At 53.0% G+C, this 5,138-nt stretch overlaps 1 protein-coding gene across 1 annotated transcript in view; it reads right to left on the bottom strand.

The window, feature by feature from the left end:
* Positions 1 to 5,132, bottom strand: part of SSH1 (slingshot protein phosphatase 1) — a 53,878-nt gene extending 48,746 nt beyond the window's left edge. The window contains exon 1 of the mRNA XM_012731175.1: positions 5,122 to 5,132. The gene's annotated coding sequence lies outside the window, so the exon portion shown is untranslated. The remainder of the gene's footprint in view (positions 1 to 5,121) is intronic.
* Between the last annotated feature and the right edge of the window lie 6 nt (positions 5,133 to 5,138).

Below are 5,138 nucleotides of genomic sequence, written 5' to 3'. Positions count from 1 at the left end.
AAAAAAAAACAAAACACCATTCCATGCAAGTCTTTCACCATGGATGATGGCCAGGGTCAGGCCGTGTGTGTGTGTGTGTGTGTGTGTGTGTGTGTGTGCGCACGTGTGTCTCAAAAGTTCTTGCGTTCTTAAATGTTCAATATAAAACTTGGTAGGCTGACGGTTTACTTAATACAAATGAAAGACAGTGAGTTTACTATTTTCTAAAAGTCCAGAGATCAGGCCCCCAAAGTAACTAGGATTTGAGCCTCCATCACTACTTTTTTCCTTTCAAGAAAACTGAAATGAGAAGTCCCCTTCCCAGCCCTAACCGACTCAGTGCCACTGGGACTTGGCGTGTTTTGTATGTTACACAGAAGAGCCACTGAATGGGAAAGAGAGACCTCCTGGAAAGCAGTGATGGCGGGGAGAGAGGCAAGGTTGGTGGAGGCAGAAACCAGCCAGCCAACGCCAAGGCAGAAGAGGCCCAGGACGTGGGCGGGCCACCTCTAGCGTGCTGATGTGCTACAGGACAGCGGGTCGGTGAGGAAAGCTGTTTAGTTACAACGATGAGAAAAACACACCAGTTCCTGCTGATGAAAAGGGTAAACTGACTCCCTGCCAGGGCCTTTCGCTGTGGAGTTGGCTCGTTCTCCCAGGTCTGTGTGGGCTTTCTCTGGGTTGCTCCCACTTCACAAAGCTGTGCACATGAGCTCCACTGCCATGCCTCAACTGTCCTGGAATGCGTGGGTTGGGGGTGCGGGTGGGTTGCATGTGGTCACCACAGCAGGGTGTCCTGACAGCCGGGTGTCCTGTCCAGGGCTGGGTCTGGCCTTAGTTAGGACTTGCCTCTGACCACCCCCAACCGGACTAAAAATAAGTGTATTAGAAAAAGAATGAATGAATGTCAATTTGTGTTACATATCGGGATTGTCAGGGGTCTTCATTGACAAGTGTGGTGATGATTGGGAGATCAGAAACGTGCTCTCCTTATACGTCATTTCACTCAAAGTCTGTTTCCAAGAGCACATTCACGTCGCTGCACTCACTATACTAAGCAGAGGCACACTCTGGAGACCCATCGACCAGTTCTCGTGCCCCCGACCCCACAGGGAGGGAGAGGACCAGGCCAGGCCTGCTGGCCCAGGCGTCATACACTTCCATCCAAAATGAAGCGGCTGCAAAACAATTCCCAACAGCAGCAAACTCAGAAGAGAATTCAGCTGGTTCTCACCAAGGGACAGAGGGCGGCAGCTGGAGGTTTTCCTGGAGGGTGCTGCTGGCATCTAGTGGGTAGAGGACACGCTGTTGCTACACTCTACCACACACAGGACAGCCCCACAACCGAGTTCCCAGAGTCAGCGGTGCTGCGGTCAAGAAACCCTGATCCAACCCCACAGAATATGACCAGAGATCTGCCCGTGAAAATTAGTCACCATGAACATTTGTCAAAAATAACAAAGTTACGGGGCTCTCCCTGGTGGCGCAGCAGGTCAAAGCACTGCGCACTGCACTAAGAAGCTTCTGCAAAAGTTCGATCCCCGCCTGCCCCGGAGGTGACCACATGGCGTGGCAGACCTCTCCTGACCCGCCCGCTGCTCCCCTCAGCAGGGTACTTTGTCGATCTGCCTGTTCTGTTCCCCACTCTGTCTCTGGTGAAGCCTCTCACTGCCTCTGAGCCTCTGGCCTGTACCCCAGTTCTGTATGCACAAATAAAAAATAATCTTAAAAAAAAATAACAAAGTGACCCTTCCTGATGGTGCAGCGGGTTAAAGCACAGCACTGAGAATCTAAAGCCGCTTCCGCATGAGTTTGATCCCCACCTGCCCCAGAGGTGACCACATGGCGTGGCAGACCTCTCCTGACCCGCCCGCAGCTCCCCTCAGCAGTGTACTTCGTCGATCTGCCTGTTCTGCTCCCCACTCTGTCTCTGGTGAAGCCTCTCACCGCCCCTGAGCTCTGGCCTGCACCCCAGTTCTGTATGCACAAATAAATAAATCTTTAAAAAAAAAATAACAAAGTTACGATCCTTGCTGAAAACCACTGATTTATCTATTCTGTTCTCTCTGCCTGTTCTCATAAAGGATGAGATGAGGTTAACAGCAAAGTGACACAAATGAGGAAATAAACTGACTGAACAGAAGGGGGGGGGAGCGAAAGGAGGAAAGTTGCTTTGCTGGTCAGGCTGCGATGTCCCTTGGGCCCATGTGCACAGCAGGACTGGCTGGGGCAGGGATCAGCTGCCTAAAGGTCTCAGACCCCACAAGTCAGTCATGTTTGGATGAACAGGAAGTGATCTGGGGGTACAGAACTATAAAACCATCTGATTCTCAGTCACTCGGTGATTCTCAGGATAAAAGGCATGCAAGGTCAGTCAAGAGAGCAACCTGTGCCAAAGAACACACAGACAGGGCAGCCAGCCCTTTCAGACAAGCTGAGGTCCAGAGTGGGGAAGCAAGTCATGGGAGGTCAGTCCCGAGGCAGGGCTGGGCGAGCCATCCCCAGTCTCTGAGCACTCGTGCTTGCACGCTCAGTTCTATCTTGCTTCTTCATGTCGCACCCCAGCTGGGATAAAGCCTTCCCTTCAAGGGATCACCCCAGGCCCTACCTAGACAAATGATATTGCCAAGTCATTGAAGTCAAATAAAAGCTGGTTGAGTTTTATTTTATATTTATCATGTTACTGACACTTTCTGAAAACAATGTTTGATCTAATCATTGAACATATCTCTACAAACAACAACAGCCCAAATATCCAACAAAATGTGTAACATTCCACTTGGTGGAATATTACACAGCAATGAAAAGGATGAAGTACTGATACATGCTACAACACAGGTGAACTTTGAAACTTTTATGCTAAGAAAAAGATGCCAGGTACAAAAGACCACACAGTGTATGATTTTACTCATATGAAATGTCCAGAACAGGCAAATCTGTGGAGCCAGAAAGTATGTTAGTGGCAGCCTAGAACTGGCGAGAATGGGGTGGGGGGCTGGTGGAGGGAATCAGTAGATGATGGCTAAGGGTTGGGGGTTTCTTTTGTGGGGTGATGAAAAGGTTCTAGAATTAAACAGTGGTGATGACTGCACAACCTTGTGAATGTAAATTATACACTGAATTGTATCCTTTAAAATGGTGAATTTATGGTGTGTGAATTATATTTCAGCTTAAAAGTAATAAAATAAAAATGCAGAGATGTGTCTAAGACAGAGGAGATCAAGTAAACACAGGGAACGTGGTGTTTAGCGTCAGAGCCCTTGGCTGAGAGGCCTTCTGTATTACCCCTTCCCGAAGCCAGACTGTTGGCTCATCTCACATATTTCTGGGAAGGGAACACAAGACCAAGCGCATGGAAGTACTCTGTAAACTGCAAGACAGCAGCGATAGGAATGATGGAGCAGAGCAGATGTCTCCAAAGAGCAGAGAGGCTCCCGCAGCTGAGCTTCTCAGGTGTCAACACTGGCTACCCATGTCCTTTGCCCCATTCGGCAAGCAGAGCGGGGACTAGAACTGTTTCTATCTGGAGACAAGATAACTATTAATGGCATCCTCAGCCACTCTGAGAATGTCCCTGCCTGGCCTGGCAAAATAGGTCAAAGAGCTACCCCACTGGGAACCGGGACAGACAGTGCTGCTAAGCCACAGACATCCTGGTCTCTCAGAGGCACACACAGACATTTTCTGCTGCTGTGTTATCTGTCAACTTCCCTCTAGACTTCCCCCCCTCCTGCCCCCAAGGGGCCTGAATCGCCCAGAAGCTGGGGCCCACTTCCTGGGCCTGAAGGGCTCCTCCCCCACCTTCTCTCCCTTCTCTAAACAGTTCACATCTCCGCCCACTTGCTGCCTCCCCTCTTGCTGCTTCGGCGGCCAACTCTCAGCCTTGCTGTGGGTATGAGTTTAGACCTGGGCCTTAACTGCCTTTCCAAGCCACCGTGGGTGGGACAGGAAGAACCCACTTAGAGGTCTGAAGCCCCAGCATAGGCACCGATGCCCAGCCCACTCGCCAGCAAGACAGGGCACTATGTGGACCCGCACAGCCCAGAAACCCAGACTGGCCCTGCTACACAGTCCCAGGCACAGTCCCAGGCAGCCCTGAGATCATAAGAGGAAGGAAAGCCCCTTGCCGAGCTGCACTCAGACAGGAGACACAGTCACCTAGTGTTGAGGGCACACTCAGTCACTGTCACACAGTGACATGGGCAGCTGACAGGCACAGCCCCTCACACCGAGAAGTCCCTGGGTGTGTGGTCAGGGCAACAATCTCACACTCACAGGGACAGCCCAGGCACCTGCTTTCTGCACCCCCAGGTACAGCTCCCTGCAGACAGGCCCCCAGCCCAGCACAGGGGAAGGGAGAGCCAGCCAGCTGCAGGGTGACAAATCTCAGTGCCACTGTCATGCAGTCATCCAATTAGGAGCCCCAGTGGGACATCCAGTTTCATTCACCTCCAGGAAGGGGTCACACCTGCGCATGGGTCACACTCAGAAGCTGAGTCACCCCCAGACAGGAGGGACACCCATGCACCATCACCCCCGGACTGGGGTCACACTCAGTCTCCTGCACAGTCAATCCAGGAAGGGGGTCACACCGGCACACTGTCACCCCCAGACAGGGGTCACACCCACAGCAACTCCCAGAAGGGGGTCACACTCGTGCAATCTCCTGCACAGTCAACCTGAGATGGGGTATCATCCATAGTCAGCCCCAGAAGGGGGTCACACTCAGTCTCCAGCAGTCAACCCCAATGGAGGCGACACCGCACACAGACCCGCAGACCAGACAGGGGTCACACCAGCACAAACCACCATCCCCAGATAGGGGGCACACTCGCACATGCTGTCACCCCCAGAAGGGGGTCAGGCTCATAGTCCCCTGCACAGTGAACGGGACGGGCATCACACCCGCAGTCACCTGCACATGAGCGTCACAATCACAGTCTCCGGCACATCCACCCTCGGACCGGGCTGACACCCAAGCAAACTCTTCCCCAGTCAGGCTGCCCAGCCAGGGTCCCCACAGGCGCAGGACATCTCGCAGTCCACCCTGGGGAGACCCCTGCACCCCCCGCCCCGCACTCGCGGCCCAGGCCTGGCTCAGCGGCTGCTCGGCTGGGCCAGGGCCGCGGGCCCGGGGCTCACCTCGCTGTTGCTGGCGG

The sequence above is a fragment of the Condylura cristata genome, unplaced genomic scaffold, assembly GCF_000260355.1.
Source record: "Condylura cristata isolate star-nosed mole 26May11 unplaced genomic scaffold, ConCri1.0 scaffold00029, whole genome shotgun sequence".
NCBI classification, from domain to species: Eukaryota; Metazoa; Chordata; class Mammalia; order Eulipotyphla; family Talpidae; genus Condylura; species Condylura cristata.
The sequence above is the reverse complement of the archived record's forward strand: the minus strand, read 5'-3'. Positions and strand labels throughout refer to the sequence as shown.